The sequence below is a fragment of the Chiloscyllium plagiosum genome, unplaced genomic scaffold (genome assembly GCF_037043375.1).
Source record: "Chiloscyllium plagiosum isolate Xiang-an unplaced genomic scaffold, Cpla_swu_hap1 HiC_scaffold_13, whole genome shotgun sequence".
NCBI classification, from domain to species: domain Eukaryota; kingdom Metazoa; phylum Chordata; class Chondrichthyes; order Orectolobiformes; family Hemiscylliidae; genus Chiloscyllium; species Chiloscyllium plagiosum.
The window spans coordinates 87334733-87356795 of NW_028270151.1; the positions used below are offsets into that span (position 1 = coordinate 87334733).

The 22063-nt window shown below is 51.9% G+C and overlaps 1 pseudogene; it reads left to right on the plus strand.

Annotated features, from left to right (window-relative positions):
• The window catches only part of LOC148148367 (alpha-1,4-N-acetylglucosaminyltransferase-like), a 141145-nt pseudogene that overhangs the window by 88836 nt on the left and 30246 nt on the right, over positions 1-22063 (plus strand).

A 22063-nucleotide genomic window follows, 5' to 3' on the forward strand; every position in this document is an offset into this window, starting at 1 on the left:
TATTGTCACTGCCAAAAGGACCCTGTTCCTGCTATTGTCACTGCCACAGGACCCTGTTCCTGCTATTGTCACTGCCAAAAGGACCCTGTTCCTGCTATTGCTTCTGCCACAGGACCCTGTTCCTGATATTGTCGCTGCCACAGGACCCTGTTCCTGCTATTGTCACTGCCACAGGACCCTGTTCCTGATATTGTCATTGCCACGGGACCCTGTTCCTGCTATTGCTGCTGCCACAGGACCCTGTTCCTGCTATTGTCACTAACACAGGACCCTGTTCCTGATATTGTCGCTGCCAAAAGGACCCTGTTCCTGCTATTGTCACTGCCACAGGACCCTGTTCCTGCTATTGTCACTGCCACGGGACCCTGTTCCTGCTATTGCTGCTGCCACTGGACCCTGTTCCTGCTATTGTCTCTGCCACAGGACCCTATTCCTGATATTGTCACTGCCAAAAGGACCCTGTTCCTGCTATTGTCACTGCCACAGGACCCTGTTCCTGATATTGTCACTGCCAAAAGGACCCTGTTCCTGCTATTGTCACTGCCACAGGACCCTGTTCCTGCTATTGTCAATGCCACGGGACCCTGTTCCTGCTATTGCTGCTGCCACAGGACCCTGTTCCTGCTATTGTCACTGCCACAGGACCCTGTTCCTGCTATTGTTACTGCCACAGGACCCTGTTCCTGCTATTGTCACTGCCACAGGACCCTGTTCCTGCTATTGTCACTGCCATAGGACCCTGTTCCTGATATTGTCACTGCCACAGGACCCTGTTCCTGCTATTGTCACTGCCACAGGAACCTGTTCCTGCTATTGCTGCTGCCACAGGTCCCTGTTCCTGCTATTGTCACTACCACAGGACCCTGTTCCTGCTATTGTCACTGCAACAGGACCCTGTTCCTGCTATTGTCACTGCCACAGGAACCTGTTCCTGCTATTGCTGCTGCCACAGGACCCTGTTCCTGCTATTGTCACTACCACAGGACCCTGTTCCTGATATTGTCGCTGCCAAAAGGACCCTGTTCCTGCTATTGTCACTGCCACAGGACCCTGTTCCTGCTATTGTCACTGCCACGGGACCCTGTTCCTGCTATTGCTGCTACCACAGGACCCTGTTCCTGCTATTCTCACTGCCACAGGACCCTGTTCCAGCTATTGTCACTGCCACGGGACCCTGTTCCTGCTATTGCTGCTGCCACAGAACCCTGTTCCTGATATTGTCACTGCCACAGGTCCCTGTTCCAGCTATTGTCACTGCCACAGGAACCTGTTCCTGCTATTGCTGCTGCCACAGGACCCTGTTCCTGCTATTGTCACTCCAAAAGGAAACTATTCCTGCTATTGTCACTGACACAGGACCCTGTTCCTGCTATTGTCACTGCCACAGGACCCTGTTCCTGATATTGTCGCTGCCACAGGACCCTGTTCCTGCTATTGTCACTGCAACAGGACCCTGTTCCTGCTATTGTCACTACCACAGGACCCTCTTCCTGCTATTGTCACTGCCACAGGACCCTGTTCCTGATATTGTCACTGCCACAGGACACTGTTCCTGATATTGTCACTGCAACAGTACCCTGTTCCTGCTATTGTCACTACCACAGGACCCTGTTCCTGCTATTGTCACTGCCACAGGACCCTGTTCCTGATATTGTCACTGCCACAGGACACTGTTCCTGATATTGTCACTGCAACAGTACCCTGTTTCTGCTATTGTCACTGCCAAAAGGACCCTGTTCCTGATATTGTCGCTGCCACAGGACCCTGATCCTGCTATTGTCACTGCAACAGGACCCTGTTCCTGCTATTGTCACTGCCAAAAGGACCCTGTTCCTGATATTGTCGCTGCTACAGGACCCGGATCCTGCTATTGTCACTGCCACAGGACCCTGATCCTGATATTGGCACTGCCAAAAGGACCCTGTTCCTGCTATTGTCACTGCCACAGGACCCTGTTCCTGCTATTGTCACTGCCACAGGAACCTGTTCCTGCTATTGCTGCTGCCACAGGACCCTGTTCCTGCTATTGTCACTGCCACAGGACCCTGTTCCTGCTATTATCACTGCCACAGGACCCTGTTCCTGCTATTGCTGCTGCCACAGGACCCTGTTCCTGCTATTGCTGCTGCCACAGGACCCTGTTCCTGCTATTGTCACTGCCAAAGGACCCTGTTCCTGCTATTGCGGCTGCCACAGGACCCTGTTCCTGCTATTGTCACTGCCACAGGACCCTGTTCCTGATATTGTCACTGCCACAGGACCCTGTTCCTGCTATTGTCACTGCCACGGGACAATGTTCCTGCTATTGCTGCTGCCACAGGACCCTGTTCCTGCTATTGCTGCTGCCACAGGACCCTGTTCCTGCTATTGCTTCTGCCACAGGACCCTGTTCCTGCTATTGTCACTGCCACAGGACCCTATTCCTGCTATTGTCACTGCCAAAAGGACCCTGTTCCTGCTATTGTCACTGCCAAAATGACCCTGTTCCTGCTATTGTCACTGCCACAGGACCCTGTTCCTGCTATTGTCACTGCCACGGGACAATGTTCCTGCTATTGCTGCTGCCACAGGACCCTGTTCCTGCTATTGCTGCTGCCACAGGACCCTGTTCCTGCTATTGCTTCTGCCACAGGACCCTGTTCCTGCTATTGTCACTGCCACAGGACCCTATTCCTGCTATTGTCACTGCCACAGGACCCTGTTCCTGCTATTGTCACTGCCACGGGACAATGTTCCTGCTATTGCTGCTGCCACAGGACCCTGTTCCTGCTATTGCTGCTACCACAGGACCCTGTTCTTGCTATTGCTGCTGCCACAGGAAACTGTTCCTGCTATTGCTGCTGCCACAGGACCCCGTTCCTGCTATTGTCACTACCACAGGAACCTGTTCCTGCTATTGCTGCTGCCACAGGACCCCGTTCCTGCTATTGTCACTACCACAGGACCCTGTTCCTGATATTGTCGCTGCCACAGGACCCTGTTCCTGCTATTGTCACTGCAACAGGACCCTGTTCCTGCTATTGTCACTACCACAGGACCCTGTTCCTGCTATTGTCACTGCCACAGGACCCTGTTCCTGATATTGTCACTGCCACAGGACACTGTTCCTGATATTGTCACTGCAACAGTACCCTGTTCCTGCTATTGTCACTGCCAAAAGGACCCTGTTCCTGATATTGTCGCTGCCACAGGACCCTGATCCTGCTATTGTCACTGCAACAGGACCCTGTTCCTGCTATTGTCACTGCCAAAAGGACCCTGTTCCTGATATTGTCGCTGCTACAGGACCCTGATCCTGCTATTGTCACTGCCACAGGACCCTGATCCTGATATTGGCACTGCCAAAAGGACCCTGTTCCTGCTATTGCTTCTGCCACAGGACCCTGTTCCTGCTATTGTCACTGCCACAGGACCCTGTTCCTGCTATTGTCGCTGCCACAGGACACTGTTCCTGCTATTGTCACTACCACAGGACCCTGTTCCTGATATTGTCACTGCCAAAAGGAACCTGTTCCTGCTATTGCTTCTGCCACAGGACACTGTTCCTGCTATTGCCACTGCCACAGGACCCTGTTCCTGCTATTGTCACTGCCAAAAGGACCCTGTTCCTGCTATTGTCACTGCCAAAAGGACCCTGTTCCTGCTATTGCTTCTGCCACAGGACCCTGTTCCTGATATTGTCACTGCCACAGGACCGTGTTCCTGCTATTGCTTCTGCCACAGGAACCTGTTCCTGCTATTGTCACTGCCACAGGACCCTGTTCCTGCTATTGTCACTGCCAAAAGGACCCTGTTCCTGCTATTGTCACTGCCACAGGACCCTGTTCCTGCTATTGTCACTGCCAAAAGGACCCTGTTCCTGCTATTGCTTCTGCCACAGGACCCTGTTCCTGATATTGTCGCTGCCACAGGACCCTGTTCCTGCTATTGTCACTGCCACAGGACCCTGTTCCTGATATTGTCATTGCCACGGGACCCTGTTCCTGCTATTGCTGCTGCCACAGGACCCTGTTCCTGCTATTGTCACTAACACAGGACCCTGTTCCTGATATTGTCGCTGCCAAAAGGACCCTGTTCCTGCTATTGTCACTGCCACAGGACCCTGTTCCTGCTATTGTCACTGCCACGGGACCCTGTTCCTGCTATTGCTGCTGCCACTGGACCCTGTTCCTGCTATTGTCACTGCCACAGGACCCTATTCCTGATATTGTCACTGCCAAAAGGACCCTGTTCCTGCTATTGTCACTGCCACAGGACCCTGTTCCTGATATTGTCACTGCCAAAAGGACCCTGTTCCTGCTATTGTCACTGCCACAGGACCCTGTTCCTGCTATTGTCAATGCCACGGGACCCTGTTCCTGCTATTGCTGCTGCCACAGGACCCTGTTCCTGCTATTGTCACTGCCACAGGACCCTGTTCCTGCTATTGTCACTGCCACAGGACCCTGTTCCTGCTATTGTCACTGCCATAGGACCCTGTTCCTGATATTGTCACTGCCACAGGACCCTGTTCCTGCTATTGTCACTGCCACAGGAACCTGTTCCTGCTATTGCTGCTGCCACAGGTCCCTGTTCCTGCTATTGTCACTACCACAGGACCCTGTTCCTGCTATTGTCACTGCAACAGGACCCTGTTCCTGCTATTGTCACTGCCACAGGAACCTGTTCCTGCTATTGCTGCTGCCACAGGACCCTGTTCCTGCTATTGTCACTACCACAGGACCCTGTTCCTGATATTGTCGCTGCCAAAAGGACCCTGTTCCTGCTATTGTCACTGCCACAGGACCCTGTTCCTGCTATTGTCACTGCCACGGGACCCTATTCCTGCTATTGCTGCTACCACAGGACCCTGTTCCTGCTATTCTCACTGCCACAGGACCCTGTTCCAGCTATTGTCACTGCCACGGGACCCTGTTTCTGCTATTGCTGCTGCCACAGAACCCTGTTCCTGATATTGTCACTGCCACAGGTCCCTGTTCCAGCTATTGTCACTGCCACAGGAACCTGTTCCTGCTATTGCTGCTGCCACAGGACCCTGTTCCTGCTATTGTCACTCCAAAAGGAAACTGTTCCTGCTATTGTCACTGACACAGGACCCTGTTCCTGCTATTGTCACTGCCACAGGACCCTGTTCCTGATCTTGTCGCTGCCACAGGACCCTGTTCCTGCTATTGTCACTGCAACAGGACCCTGTTCCTGCTATTGTCACTACCACAGGACCCTCTTCCTGCTATTGTCACTGCCACAGGACCCTGTTCCTGATATTGTCACTGCCACAGGACACTGTTCCTGATATTGTCACTGCAACAGTACCCTGTTCCTGCTATTGTCACTACCACAGGACCCTGTTCCTGCTATTGTCACTGCCACAGGACCCTGTTCCTGATATTGTCACTGCCACAGGACACTGTTCCTGATATTGTCACTGCAACAGTACCCTGTTTCTGCTATTGTCACTGCCAAAAGGACCCTGTTCCTGATATTGTCGCTGCCACAGGACCCTGATCCTGCTATTGTCACTGCAACAGGACCCTGTTCCTGCTATTGTCACTGCCAAAAGGACCCTGTTCCTGATATTGTCGCTGCTACAGGACCCTGATCCTGCTATTGTCACTGCCACAGGACCCTGATCCTGATATTGGCACTGCCAAAAGGACCCTGTTCCTGCTATTGTCACTGCCACAGGACCCTGTTCCAGCTATTGTCACTGCCACAGGAACCTGTTCCTGCTATTGCTGCTGCCACAGGACCCTGTTCCTGCTATTGTCACTGCCACAGGACCCTGTTCCTGCTATTATCACTGCCACAGGACCCTGTTCCTGCTATTGCTGCTGCCACAGGACCCTGTTCCTGCTATTGCTGCTGCCACAGGACCCTGTTCCTGCTATTGTCACTGCCAAAGGACCCTGTTCCTGCTATTGCGGCTGCCACAGGACCCTGTTCCTGCTATTGTCACTGCCACAGGACCCTGTTCCTGATATTGTCACTGCCACAGGACCCTGTTCCTGCTATTGTCACTGCCACGGGACAACGTTCCTGCTATTGCTGCTGCCACAGGACCCTGTTCCTGCTATTGCTGCTGCCACAGGACCCTGTTCCTGCTATTGCTTCTGCCACAGGACCCTGTTCCTGCTATTGTCACTGCCACAGGACCCTATCCCTGCTATTGTCACTGCCAAAAGGACCCTGTTCCTGCTATTGTCACTGCCAAAAGGACCCTGTTCCTGCTATTGTCACTGCCACAGGACCCTGTTCCTGCTATTGTCACTGCCAAAAGGACCCTGTTCCTGCTATTGCTTCTGCCACAGGACCCTGTTCCTGATATTGTCACTGCCACAGGACCGTGTTCCTGCTATTGCTTCTGCCACAGGAACCTGTTCCTGCTATTGTCACTGCCACAGGACCCTGTTCCTGCGATTGTCACTGCCAAAAGGACCCTGTTCCTGCTATTGTCACTGCCACAGGACTCTGTTCCTGCTATTGTCACTGCCAAAAGGACCCTGTTCCTGCTATTGCTTCTGCCACAGGACCCTGTTCCTGATATTGTCGCTGCCACAGGACCCTGTTCCTGCTATTGTCACTGCCACAGGACCCTGTTCCTGATATTGTCATTGCCACGGGACCCTGTTCCTGCTATTGCTGCTGCTACGGGACGCTGTTCCTGCTATTGTCACTGCCACGGGACCCTGTTCCTGCTATTGTCACTGCCACAGGACCCTGTTCCTGCTATTGTCACTGCCACAGGAACCTGTTCCTGCTATTGCTGCTGCCACAGGACCCTGTTCCTGCTATTGTCACTGCCACAGGACCCTGTTCCTGCTATTGTCACTGCCACAGGACCCTGTTCCTGCTATTGTCACTGCCACAGGAACCTGTTCCTGCTATTGCTGCTGCCACAGGACCCTGTTCCTGCTATTGTCACTGCCACAGGACCCTTTTCCTGCTATTGTCTCTGCCACAGGACCCTGATACTGCTATTGTCACTGCAACAGGACCCTGTTCCTGCTATTGTCACTGCCACAGGACCCTGATTCAGCTATTGTCACTGCCACAGGACCCTGTTCCTGCTATTATCACTGCCACAGGACCCTGTTCCTGCTATTGCTGCTACCACAGGACCCTGTTCTTGCTATTGCTGCTGCCACAGGAAACTGTTCCTGCTATTGTCGCTACCACAGGACCCTGTTCCTGCTATTGTCGCTGCCACAGGACCCTGATCCTGCTATTGTCACTGCCACAGGACCCTGTTCCTGATATTGTCACTGCCACAGGACCCTGTTCCTGCTATTGTCACTGCCACAGGAACCTGTTCCTGCTATTGTCACTGCAACAGGACCCTGTTCCTGCTATTGTCATTGCCACAGGACCCTGTTCCTGATATTGTCACTGCCACAGGACCCTGTTCCTGCTATTGTCACTGCCACAGGAACCTGTTCCTGCTATTGTCACTACCACAGGACCCTGTTCCTGCTATTGTCACTGCCACAGGACCCTGTTCCTGATATTGTCACTGCCACAGGACACTGTTCCTGATATTGTCACTGCAACAGTACCCTGTTCCTGCTATTGTCACTGCCACAGGAACCTGTTCCTGCTATTGTCACTGCCACAGGACCCTGTTCCTGATATTGTCACTGCCAAAAGGACCCTGTTCCTGATATTGTCGCTGCCACAGGACCCTGATCCTGCTATTGTCACTGCAACAGGACACTGTTCCTGCTATTGTCACTGCCAAAAGGACCCTGTTCCTGATATTGTCGCTGCTACAGGACCCTGATCCTGCTATTGTCACTGCCACAGGACCCTGATCCTGATATTGGCACTGCCAAAAGGACCCTGTTCCTGCTATTGCTTCTGCCACAGGACCCTGTTCCTGCTATTGTCACTGCCACAGGACCCTGTTCCTGCTATTGTCACTGCCAAAAGGACCCTGTTCCTGCTATTGTCACTGCCAAAAGGACCCTGTTCCTGCTATTGCTTCTGCCACAGGACCCTGTTCCTGATATTGTCACTGCCACAGGACCGTGTTCCTGCTATTGCTTCTGCCACAGGAACCTGTTCCTGCTATTGTCACTGCCACAGGACCCTGTTCCTGCTATTGTCACTGCCAAAAGGACCCTGTTCCTGCTATTGTCACTGCCAAAAGGACCCTGTTCCTGCTATTGTCACTGCCACAGGACCCTGTTCCTGCTATTGTCACTGCCAAAAGGACCCTGTTCCTGCTATTGCTTCTGCCACAGGACCCTGTTCCTGATATTGTCGCTGCCACAGGACCCTGTTCCTGCTATTGTCACTGCCACAGGACCCTGTTCCTGATATTGTCATTGCCACGGGACCCTGTTCCTGCTATTGCTGCTGCCACGGGACGCTGTTCCTGCTATTGTCACTGCCACGGGACCCTGTTCCTGCTATTGTCACTGCCACAGGACCCTGTTCCTGCTATTGTCACTGCCACAGGAACCTGTTCCTGCTATTGCTGCTGCCACAGGACCCTGTTCCTGCTATTGTCACTGCCACAGGACCCTTTTCCTGCTATTGTCACTGCCACAGGACCCTGTTCCTGCTATTGCTGCTGCCACAGGAACCTGTTCCTGCTATTGCTGCTGCCACAGGACCCTGTTCCTGCTATTGTCACTACCACAGGACCCTGTTCCTGCTATTGTCACTGCCACAGGACCCTGATCCTGCTATTGTCACTGCAACAGGACCCTGTTCCTGCTATTGTCACTGCCACAGGACCCTGATTCAGCTATTGTCACTGCCACAGGACCCTGTTCCTGCTATTATCACTGCCACAGGACCCTGTTCCTGCTATTGCTGCTGCCACAGGACCCTGTTCCAGCTATTGCTGCTGCCACAGGACCCTGTTCCTGCTATTGTCACTGCCACAGGACCCTGTTCCTGCTATTGCGGCTGCCACAGGACCCTGTTCCTGCTATTGTCACTGCCACAGGAGCCTGTTCCTGATATTGTCACTGCCACAGGACCCTGTTCCTGCTGTTGTCACTACCACAGGACCCTGTTCCTGCTATTGTCACTGCCACAGGACCCTGTTCCTGATATTGTCACTGCCACAGGACACTGTTCCTGATATTGTCACTGCAACAGTACCCTGTTCCTGCTATTGTCACTGCCAAAAGGACCCTGTTCCTGATATTGTCGCTGCCACAGGACCCTGATCCTGCTATTGTCACTGCAACAGGACCCTGTTCCTGCTATTGTCACTGCCAAAAGGACCCTGTTCCTGATATTGTCGCTGCTACAGGACCCTGATCCTGCTATTGTCACTGCCACAGGACCCTGATCCTGATATTGGCACTGCCAAAAGGACCCTGTTCCTGCTATTGCTTCTGCCACAGGACCCTGTTCCTGCTATTGTCACTGCCACAGGACCCTGTTCCTGCTATTGTCGCTGCCACAGGACACTGTTCCTGCTATTGTCACTGCCACAGGTCCCTGTTCCTGATATTGTCACTGCCAAAAGGAACCTGTTCCTGCTATTGCTTCTGCCACAGGACCCTGTTCCTGCTATTGTCACTGCCACAGGACCCTGTTCCTGCTATTGTCACTGCCAAAAGGACCCTGTTCCTGCTATTGTCACTGCCAAAAGGACCCTGTTCCTGCTATTGCTTCTGCCACAGGACCCTGTTCCTGATATTGTCACTGCCACAGGACCGTGTTCCTGCTATTGCTTCTGCCACAGGAACCTGTTCCTGCTATTGTCACTGCCACAGGACCCTGTTCCTGCTATTGTCACTGCCAAAAGGACCCTGTTCCTGCTATTGTCACTGCCAAAAGGACCCTGTTCCTGCTATTGCTTCTGCCACAGGACCCTGTTCCTGATATTGTCGCTGCCACAGGACCCTGTTCCTGCTATTGTCACTGCCACAGGACCCTGTTCCTGATATTGTCATTGCCACGGGACCCTGTTCCTGCTATTGCTGCTGCCACGGGACGCTGTTCCTGCTATTGTCACTGCCACGGGACCCTGTTCCTGCTATTGTCACTGCCACAGGACCCTGTTCCTGCTATTGTCACTGCCACAGGACCCTGTTCCTGCTATTGTCGCTGCCACAGGACCCTGTTCCTGCTATTGTCACTGCCACAGGACCCTGTTCCTGATATTGTCACTGCCACAGGACCCTGTTCCTGCTATTGTCACTGCCACAGGAACCTGTTCCTGCTATTGTCATTACCACAGGACCCTTTCCTGCTATTGTCACTGCCACAGGACACTGTTCCTGATATTGTCACTGCAACAGGATCCTGTTCCTGATATTGTCGCTGCCACAGGACCCTGTACCTGCTATTGCTGCTGCCACAGGACCCTGTTCCTGCTATTGTCACTGCCACAGGACCCTGTTCCTGATATTGTCGCTGCCACAGGACCCTGTTCCTGCTATTGTCACTGCCACAGGACCCTGTTCCTGATATTGTCGCTGCCACAGGACCCTGTTCCTGCTATTGTCACTGCCACAGGACCCTGTTCCTGCTATTGTCACTGCAACAGGACCCTGTTCCTGATATTGTCGCTGCCACAGGACCCTGTTCCTGCTATTGTCACTGCCACAGGAACCTGTTCCTGATATTGTCACTGCCACAGGACCCTGTTCCTGCTATTGTCACTGCCACAGGACCCTGTTCCTGATATTGTCACTGCCAAAAGGACCATGTTCCTGCTGTTGCTTCTGCCACAGGACCCTGTTTCTGCTATTGTCACTCCCAAAAGGACCCTGTTCTTGCTATTGCTTCTGCCACAGTACCCTGTTCCTGCTATTGTCACTGCCAAAAGGACCCTGTTCCTGCTATTGCTTCTGCTACAGGACCCTGTTCCTGCTATTGTCACTACCTCAGGACCCTGTTCCTGCTATTGTCACTGCCACAGGACCCTGTTCCTGCTGGTGTCACTGCCAAAAGGACCCTGTTCCTGCTATTGCTTCTGCCACAGGACCCTGTTCCTGATATTGTTGCTGCCACAGGACCGTGTTCCTGCTATTGTCACTGTCACAGGACCCTGTTCCTGATATTGTCACTGCCACGGGACCCGGTTCCTGCTATTGCTGCTGCCACAGGACCCTGTTCCTGCTATTGTCACTGCCAAAAGGACCCTGTTCCTGCTATTGTTACTGCCACAGGACCCTGATCCTGCTATTGCTTCTGCCACGGGACCCTGTTCCTGCTATTGTTACTGCCAAAAGGACCCTGTTCCTGCTATTGCTTCTGCCACAGGACCCTGTTCCTGCAATTGTCACTGCCAAAAGGAACCCTGTTCCTGCTATTGCTGCTGCCACAGGACCCTGTTCCTGCTATTGTCACTGCTACAGGACCCTGTTCCTGCTATTGTCGCTGCCACAGGACCCTGTTCTTGCTATTGTCACTGCCACGGGACCCTGTTCCTGCTATTGTCACTGCCACAGGACCCTGTTCCTGCTATTGTCACTGCCACAGGACCCTGTTCCTGCTATTGCTGCTGCCACAGGACCCTGTTCCTGCTATTGTCACTGCCACAGGACCCTGTTCCTGCTATTGTCACTGCCACGGGACCCTGTTCCTGCTGTTGCTGCTGCCACAGGAAACTGTTCCTGCTATTGCTGCTGCCACAGGACCCTGATCCTGCTATTGTCACTACCACAGGACCCTGTTCCTGCTATTGTCACTGCCACAGGACCCTGATCCTGCTATTGTCACTGCCACAGGACCCTAATTCTGCTATTGTCACTGCCACAGGACCCTGTTCCTGCTATTGCTGCTGCCACAGGAACCTGTTCCTGCTATTGCTGCTGCCACAGGACCCTGTTCCTGCTATTGTCACTGCCACAGGACCCTAATTCTGCTATTGTCACTGCCACAGGACCCTGTTCCTGCTATTGCTGCTGCCACAGGAACCTGTTCCTGCTATTGCTGCTGCCACAGGAACCTGTTCCTGCTATTGTCACTACCACAGGACCCTGTTCCTGATATTGTCGCTGCCACAGGACCCTGTTCCTGCTATTGTCACTGCCACAGGACCCTGTTCCTGATATTGGCACTGCCACAGGACCCTGTTCCTGCTATTGTCACTGCCACAGGAACCTGTTTCTGCTCTTGTCATAACCACAGGACCCTGTTCCTGCTATTGTCACTGCCACAGGACCCTGTTCCTGATAGTGTCACTGCCACAGGACCCTGTTCCTGATATTGTCGCTGCCATAGGACCCTGTTCCTGATATTGCTGCTGCCACAGGACCCTGTTCCTGCTATTGTCACTGCCACAGGACCCTGTTCCTGCTATTGTCACTGCCACAGGACCCTGTTCCTGATATTGTCACTGCCACAGGACCCTGTTCCTGCTATTGTCACTGCGACAGGACCCTGTTCCTGCTATTGTCACTGCCACAGGTCCCTGTTCCTGAAATTGTCGCTGCCACAGGACCCTGTTCCTGCTATTGTCACTGCCACAGGACCCTGTTCCTGATATTGTCGCTGCCACAGGACCCTGTTCCTGACATTGTCCCTGCCAAAAGGACGCTGTTCCTGCTATTGCTTCTGCCACAGGACCCTGTTCCTGCTATTGTCACTGCAACAGGACCCTGTTCCTGCTATTGTCACTGCCACAGGACCCTGTTCCTGATATTGTCGCTGCCACAGGACCCTTCTGCTATTGTCACTGCCACAGGACCCTGTTCCTGATATTGTCGCTGCCACAGGACCCTGTTCCTGCTATTGTCACTGCCACAGGACCCTGTTCCTGATATTGACGCTGCCACAGGAACCTGTTCCTGCTATTGTCACTGCCACAGGACCCTGTTCCTGATATTGTCACTGCCAAAAGGACCCTGTTCCTGATATTGCTTCTGCCACAGGACCCTGTTCCTGCTATTGTCACTGCCAAAAGGACCCTGTTCCTGCTATTGCTTCTGCCACAGGACCCTGTTCCTGATATTGTTGCTGCCACAGGACCCTGTTCCTGCTATTGTCACTGCCACAGGACCCTGTTCCTGATATTGTCACTGCCACGGGACCCTGTTCCTGCTATTGCTGCTGCCACAGGACCATGTTCCTGCTATTGTCACTGCCACAGGACCCTGTTCCTGCTATTGTTACTGCCACGGGACCCTGATCCTGCTATTGCTTCTGCCACGGGACCCTGTTCCTGCTATTGTTACTGCCAAAAGTACCCTGTTCCTGCTATTGCTTCTGCCACAGGACCCTGTTCCTGCAATTGTCACTGCCAAAAGGAACCCTGTTCCTGCTATTGCTGCTGCCACAGGACCCTGTTCCTGCTATTGTCACTGCTACAGGACCTTGTTCCTGCTATTGTCACTGCTACAGGACCCTGTTCCTGATATTGTCGCTGCCACGGGACCCTGTTCCTGCTATTGTCACTGCCACGGGACCTTGTTCCTGCTATTGTCACTGCCACAGGAACCTGTTCCTGCTATTGCTGCTGCCACAGGACCCTGTTCCTGCTATTGTCACTGCCACAGGACCCTGTTCCTGCTATTGTCACTGCCACGGGACCCTGTTCCTGCTGTTGCTGCTGCCACAGGAAACTGTTCCTGCTATTGCTGCTGCCACAGGACCCTGATCCTGCTATTGTCACTACCACAGGACCCTGTTCCTGCTATTGTCACTGCCACAGGACCCTGATCCTGCTATTGTCACTGCCACAGGACCCTAATTCTGCTATTGTCACTGCCACAGGACCCTGTTCCTGCTATTGCTGCTGCCACAGGAACCTGTTCCTGCTTTTGCTGCTGCCACAGGAACCTGTTCCTGCTATTGCTGCTGCCACAGGACCCTGTTCCTGCTATTGTCACTGCCACAGGACCCTAATTCTGCTATTGTCACTGCCACAGGACCCTGTTCCTGCTATTGCTGCTGCCACAGGAACCTGATCCTGCTATTGCTGCTGCCACAGGACCCTGTTCCTGCTCTTGTCACTGCCACAGGACCCTAATTCTGCTATTGTCACTGCCACAGGACCCTGTTCCTGATATTGCTGCTGCCACAGGAACCTGTTCCTGCTATTGCTGCTGCCACAGGAACCTGTTCCTGCTATTGTCACTACCACAGGACCCTGTTCCTGATATTGTCGCTGCCACAGGACCCTGTTCCTGCTATTGTCACTGCCACAGGGCCCTTTTCCTGATATTGGCACTGCCACAGGACCCTGTTCCTGCTATTGTCACTGCCACAGGAACCTGTTCCTGCTATTGTCATTACCACAGGACCCTGTTCCTGCTATTGTCACTGCCACAGGACCCTGTTCCTGATATTGTCACTGCAACAGGACCGTGTTCCTGATATTGTCGCTGCCACAGGACCCTGTTCCTGATATTGCTGCTGCCACAGGACCCTGTTCCTGCTATTGTCACTGCCACAGGACCCTGTTCCTGCTATTGTCACTGCCACAGGACCCTGTTCCTGCTATTGTCACTGCCACAGGACCCTGTTCCTGAAATTGTCGCTGCCACAGGACCCTCTTCCTGCTCTTGTCACTGCCACAGGACCCTGTTCCTGATATTGTCGCTGCCACAGGACCCTGTTCCTGCTATTGTCATTACCACAGGACCCTGTTCCTGATATTGTCGCTGCCACAGGACCCTGTTCCTGCTATTGTCACTGCCACAGGACCCTGTTCCTGCTATTGTCACTGCCACAGGACCCTGTTCCTGATATTGTCACTGCCAAAAGGACTCTGTTCCTGCTATTGTCACTGCCACAGGACACTGTTCCTGCCATTGTCACTGAGGAGAAAGTGAGGTCTGCAGATGTTGGTGATCAGAGCTGAAAATGTGTTGCTGGAAATGCGCAGCAGGTCAGGCAGCATCCAGGGAACAGGAGAATCGACATTTCGGGCATAAGAAGGGCTTATGCCCAAAACGTCGATCCTCCTGTTCCCTGGATGCTGCCTGACCTGCTGCACTTTTCCAGCAACACATTTTCAGCTGCTATTGTCACTGCCACAGGACCCTGATCCTGCTATTGTCACTGCCACAGGACCCTAATTCTGCTATTGTCACTGCCACAGGACCCTGTTCCTGCTATTGCTGCTGCCACAGGAACCTGTTCCTGCTTTTGCTGCTGCCACAGGAACCTGTTCCTGCTATTGCTGCTGCCACAGGACCCTGTTCCTGCTATTGTCACTGCCACAGGACCCTAATTCTGCTATTGTCACTGCCACAGGACCCTGTTCCTGCTATTGCTGCTGCCACAGGAACCTGATCCTGCTATTGCTGCTGCCACAGGACCCTGTTCCTGCTCTTGTCACTGCCACAGGACCCTAATTCTGCTATTGTCACTGCCACAGGACCCTGTTCCTGATATTGCTGCTGCCACAGGAACCTGTTCCTGCTATTGCTGCTGCCACAGGAACCTGTTCCTGCTATTGTCACTACCACAGGACCCTGTTCCTGATATTGTCGCTGCCACAGGACCCTGTTCCTGCTATTGTCACTGCCACAGGGCCCTTTTCCTGATATTGGCACTGCCACAGGACCCTGTTCCTGCTATTGTCACTGCCACAGGAACCTGTTCCTGCTATTGTCATTACCACAGGACCCTGTTCCTGCTATTGTCACTGCCACAGGACCCTGTTCCTGATATTGTCACTGCAACAGGACCGTGTTCCTGATATTGTCGCTGCCACAGGACCCTGTTCCTGATATTGCTGCTGCCACAGGACCCTGTTCCTGCTATTGTCACTGCCACAGGACCCTGTTCCTGCTATTGTCACTGCCACAGGACCCTGTTCCTGCTATTGTCACTGCCACAGGACCCTGTTCCTGCTATTGTCACTGCCACAGGACCCTGTTCCTGAAATTGTCGCTGCCACAGGACCCTCTTCCTGCTCTTGTCACTGCCACAGGACCCTGTTCCTGATATTGTCGCTGCCACAGGACCCTGTTCCTGCTATTGTCATTACCACAGGACTCTGTTCCTGATATTGTCGCTGCCACAGGACCCTGTTCCTGCTATTGTCACTGCCACAGGACCCTGTTCCTGCTATTGTCACTGCCACAGGACCCTGTTCCTGATATTGTCACTGCCAAAAGGACTCTGTTCCTGCTATTGTCACTGCCACAGGACACTGTTCCTGCCATTGTCACTGAGGAGAAAGTGAGGTCTGCAGATGTTGGTGATCAGAGCTGAAAATGTGTTGCTGGAAATGCGCAGCAGGTCAGGCAGCATCCAGGGAACAGGAGAATCGACATTTCGGGCATAAGAAGGGCTTATGCCCAAAACGTCGATTCTCCTGTTCCCTGGATGCTGCCTGACCTGCTGCACTTTTCCAGCAACACATTTTCAGCTGCTATTGTCACTGCCACAGGACCCTGTTCCTGCTATTGTCACTGCCACAGGACCCTGTTCCTGCTATTGCTGTTGCCACAGGACCCTGTTCCTGCTATTGTCACTGCCACAGGACCCTGTTCCTGATATTGTCACTGCCACAGGACCCTGTTCCTGATATTGTCACTGCCACCAGACCCTGTTCCTGCTATTGTCACTGCCACAGGACCCTGTTCAGATACTGGCAGGATCAGTGTGGCCCAGCCCAGACAAATATCAAGAGTTTAAACACTGAAGGAAATTCACTTATAATACTCAATTTTACTTAAATCCAAAGAAGTTGATCAATCTGAATTTGATCGACCCACATCATGATGATTGAGTGATGTGGGAAAAGTTGGAAGAGGAAGGAAGGATCTGAAAAATCTTCCAAAGAAAGTACGTTTTAAATAGTTATTACTCACTGTGTTTGTGTTGCACTGCTCATGTGCTGAGTGTAAGGATGCTTCAACATTCAGGATACACTGGGTGTGTGAGGATTGAAACAAAGGTCAATGTCTCTCTGATAACTTCTATCTTACATATAAACTTCTTCTCATTTCTAATCTAAACCTGTTTCTTCTCAGTTTTAGGAACTCATGGACACATTCTTGTCAAATCGAGAAAGCCTGGTTAAATTAGTTTATTTTAAAACATAAGTTATTTTGGTCTGGGAGAGAGGTGAGGGATTCAACCCTTTGTTAGTTAACCCTGTTGTTCCACCCAAGGAGAGAGGTGAAAAAGGAAAGGGATCCAAACTGGAAATGTAATAACCTGGGGGACAATGCTTTGGTCCGGTCACAACACTGACCAGATAGACCTTGGGAAGTTCTCAAGGTTCATCAGTTTGGAAGAAAATATGAGGGAATATGAAAAGCAGAAATACTGTAAAGGAAAAGGAGAGCCAGAGAAGGATAATACTTGAAGGTTTGTGTGTGTGTGCGTGTGTGTGAGGATTGGTGTGTGTGTCTGTGTGCATGTGAATCTGTGTGTGCATATACATCTGTGTCCTCTCACATGACATGAAAATACTCCTTTTGTCATTGAACATTGCCAACTCGATAGTTAGATTTTGAGGATGAGAAACTTAACTCATGATCATTGTTGAAATCTCTTCTTGAAGCCAGCAAACAGGGACATTTCACAACAGCTCAAAACAATGTTTAATTTGCTCAGAAATGTGTTCAGTGTCATGGGTGGCTCCAGATTCCAGAAATATATCTCTAAAGCATATGTGGGAATAGAAAATGCTATTTATTGAGCCATTAGTTCTCATATCCATGGCGACAAAAATAAATGATGGTTCTGATCAATGAACACTATTAAAATGGAGAAAGTGAGGTCTGCAGATGCTGGAGATCAGAGATGGAAATGTGTTGCTGGAAAAGCGCAGCAGGTCAGGCAGCATCTAGGGAACAGGAGAATTGACGTTTCGGGCATTAGCCCTTCTTCAGGAATGAGGAAAGTTTGTCCAGCAGGCTAAGATAAAAGATAGGGAGGAGGGACTTGGGGGAGGGGCGTCGGAAATGTGATAGGTGGAAAGAGGTCAAGGTGAGGGTGATAGGTCAGACTGGGGTGGGGGCGGAGAGGTCGGGAAGAAGATTGCAGGTTAGGAAGGCGGTGCTGAATTTGATGGATTTGACTGAGACAGGCTGGGGGGAGGGGAAATGAGGAAACTGGTGAAATCCGAGTTCATCCCTTGTGGTTGGAGGGTTCCTAGCCGGAAGATGAAGCGTTCTTCCTCCAACTGTCGTTTCGCTGTGGTCTGACGATGGAGGAGTCCAAAGACCTGCATATCCTTGGTGGAGTGGGAGGGGGAATTGAAATGTTGAGCTACAGGGTGGTTGGGTTGGTTGGTCCGGGTGTCCCAGAGGTGTTCTCTGAAACGCTCCGCAAGTAGGCGGCCTGTCTCCCCAATATAGAGGAGGCCACATCGGGTGCAAAGGATGCAATAGATGATATGTGTGGAGGTACAGGTGAATCTGTGGTGGATATAGAAGTTTCCTTTGGGGCCTTGGAGGGAGGTGAGGGGGGAGGTGTGGGCGCAAGTCTTGCACCTCCTGCGGTTGCAGGGGAAGGTGCCGGGAGTGGAGGTTGGGTTGGTGGGGGGTGTGGATCTGACGAGGGAGTCACGGAGGGAGTGGTCTTTACGGAATACTGATAGGGGAGGGGAGGGAAATATATCCTTGGTGGTGGGGTCCGTTTGGAGGTGGCGGAAATGACGGCGGATGATGCGCTGTACATGGAGGTTAGTGGGGTGGTAGGTGAGGACCAGTGGGGTTCTGTCCTGGTGGCGGTTGGAGGGCCGGGGTTCAAGGGCGGAGGATCGGGAAGTGGAAGAGATGCGGTGGAGGGCGTCGTCGACCACGTCGGGGGGGAAATTGTGGTCCTTGAAGAAGGAGGCCATCTGGGATGTGCGTTTTTGGAACTGGTCCTCCTGGGAGCAGATGCGGCGGAGTCGAAGGAATTGGGAGAATGGGATGGCGTTTTTACAGGGGGCAGGATGGGAGGAGGTGTAGTCCAGGTAGCTGTGGGAGTGGGTCGGTTTGTAGTAGATGTCCGTGTTGATTCGGTCGCCTGAGATGGAAATAGAAAGGTCGAGGAAGGGGAGGGAGGAATCTGAGACTGTCCAGGTGAATTTGAGGTCAGGGTGGAAGGTGTTGGTGAAGTGGATGAACTGTTCAACCTCCTCGTGGGAGCATGAGGCGGCGCCAATACAGTCATCGATGTAGCGGAGGAAAAGGTGGGGGGTGGGGCCAGTGTAGTTGCGGAAGATGGATTGTTCCACATATCCTACGAAGAGGCAGGCACAGCTGGGGCCCATGCGGGTGCCCATGGCTACTCCTTTCGTTTGGAGGAAGTGGGAGGATTGGAAAGAGAAGTTGTTCAGGGTGAGGACCAGTTCAGTCAGTCGAAGGAGGGTGTCAGTGGAAGGGTAAAGACCACTCCCTCCGTGACTCCCTCGTCAGATCCACACCCCCTACCAACCCAACCTCCACTCCCGGCACCTTCCCCTGCAACCGCAGGAGGTGCAAGACTTGCGCCCACACCTCCCCCCTCACCTCCCTCCAAGGCCCCAAAGGAAACTTCTATATCCGCCACAGATTCACCTGTACCTCCACACATATCATCTATTGCATCCTTTGCACCCGATGTGGCCTCCTCTATATTGGGGAGACAGGCCGCCTACTTGCGGAGCGTTTCAGAGAACACCTCTGGGACACCCGGACCAACCAACCCAACCACCCTGTAGCTCAACATTTCAATTCCCCCTCCCACTCCACCAAGGATATGCAGGTCTTTGGACTCCTCCATCGTCAGACCACAGCGAAACGACGGTTGGAGGAAGAACGCTTCATCTTCCGGCTAGGAACCCTCCAACCAAAGGGATGAACTCGGATTTCACCAGTTTCCTCATTTCCCCTCCCCCCAGCCTGTCTCAGTCAAATCCATCAAATTCAGCACCGCCTTCCTAACCTGCAATCTTCTTCCCGACCTCTCCGCCCCCACCCCAGTCTGACCTATCACCCTCACCTTGACCTCTTTCCACCTATCACATTTCCGACGCCCCTCCCCCAAGTCCCTCCTCCCTATCTTTTATCTTAGCCTGCTGGACCAACTTTCCTCAATCCTGAAGAAGGGCTAATGCCCAAAACGTCGATTCTCCTGTTCCCTAGATGCTGCCTGACCTGCTGCGTTTTTCCAGCAACACATTTCCACCACTATTAAAATGGAGCAAATTAATATAGACAATTGTTTTAAATTAAACTTCGAAATTGAGATGAGAGGGATGGGTTAACAAGTGCTAGGATTTTGTGGAAATGTGATCATGTGAAATCGGGAAGGGAGGGTTTGAAGGAAGGGAATGAATATGGGCATTTCCAGGAGTTGGATCAGATGCATAACTTGAATGTGGAGGGAAGGATAAACAGAAAGGGTTCATTTGACCTTCTCCAGGATCTTCCCCATTACATCCAAACAGGGACCAGGGACCAATATGCTGTACTTCACAAAGATGTGATGATGGCCATGGATTGCACTTTGTGTAACATCTCCCGCAAAGGCCTAATGAGTCCCCTCACTCACCTTTGGATCGATTGTGGACAACTTACAAGATGGCTATTCCCAAGATTCCTGCATACAGAAGTGACCTTACAAACATCACCTTAACTCATTGGTTGAGGACTCTGATAGGCCAATTCCTCCCATATCTATGGGCCACATTTGAGGAACATGACCCAATGGCCAATCATAATACAGAATCTGCAGTGTTGGAAAAATGATATAAAGAGGAACAATGGGATGAGAAATTGGAGCCAGAACAGAAATCTAAAGGAAAGGAAGTTTAAAGCTCTACTTTCAAGGTATGGAAGGAAGACCTAAAGAGTACAGGGGCAATGGGGGCTCCCAGAGCAGGATAGGAATCCTACGATTGTGGCAAGAAGGGGGAAAGTAAGTGCAAAACCAGTGTCCCCAGGAACACTTCCCCAGTAAATGGAGAAAAGAAAGAAGACAAGTTTGACTTCTGAAAGGTAGAGGAGCAGTAGTTCTTGCTGAACAGTAGGTGACCTCAGAGTGTAGATGGGAAAGTTCCATACCCAGAGTGAGGAGAGAAACTCTCCGTCTGCTTTGTCTCTAATCACAGTATCAAGGGCCCATGCTCGCCCTGTGCCTGATGAATGGAGAAGACCCTGAGTCCATAAATGTGTGACCAGGGAACAGGGACCATATCCAATAGCTGCTATTGGTGATCTATTCATAAAAACACTGGGATCATTTCTTCCTGGTGGGCATCAATACCAACTGGAGGATTTCATGGATGACTCAGTAATGGAGCTGTATCAAAACCTTTTGGTTAGAGACTTAGTGGGGATGTGTATGAGTAACACGGGAGGAGCTGACTCAGTGTGTTCAGAGCAGATTGGTTCACTGTATGACAGTGGGCTTAGGTTCTGGGGAGATGTGGTGGAAAAACTGGGGATTGTGACAATATTTCGCCTGGGGGAGAGATGAGATGTGTGGAGGCATGTGATTTGTAGGACCTCTTAGCAAAATGTGTTTGAGGAAGTGAAGAGGGTTACTGACAAGGTGTAGTGGACCTGGTCCACAAAGGCCCAGGTGTCGGTCATCCAGGAAATGAGGGAACCTGGGATGTGTTAGGCAGGTGGGATGGTTGGCAGAAATGAGGTCAAATGTGGAAAGAATATTTGGCCTATCTACAGAAAGACCCAGAGCCCCGGAATAGGAAGGTCACATTGGGAAGTACCCAACAGGTGGATGGGACTTGGTGATCAGTACAAATTGACTTTATTGGCCATTTGCCAGCAGTTATGAAAAGCAGCAAGTATTGTCCGGTGCTGTGGATAATTTCACACAGTGGGTCCAGGCTTTCCCCTGTAAGTGAGCCATGGCTGAGTGAGTGGCAAGAACCCTGGTAAAGGAACTGTTTTTGAGCTGGGGTTTGCTGATGTAGTCCAATCAGAAATTGAGAAGTAATTTTTAATGGACACGTGATGCAAACCACCTTCAGCTTGCTGGGGATCGAGAGTAAATGGCATGTGTCCCACAATCCTCCATCTTCAGGAATAATGGTGTACATGAACAGGACCATGAAGACAGCCCTGCAGAAGGAAATCATGGGTCAACCTCAGAAATGTGATGAGGTGTTTGCCTTGGTCCTCATGAATGTATGGGACAGAAATCTAAGGGGATGGTATAATATCTCCTGTGAGATAGTAACAAGCAGGACCCC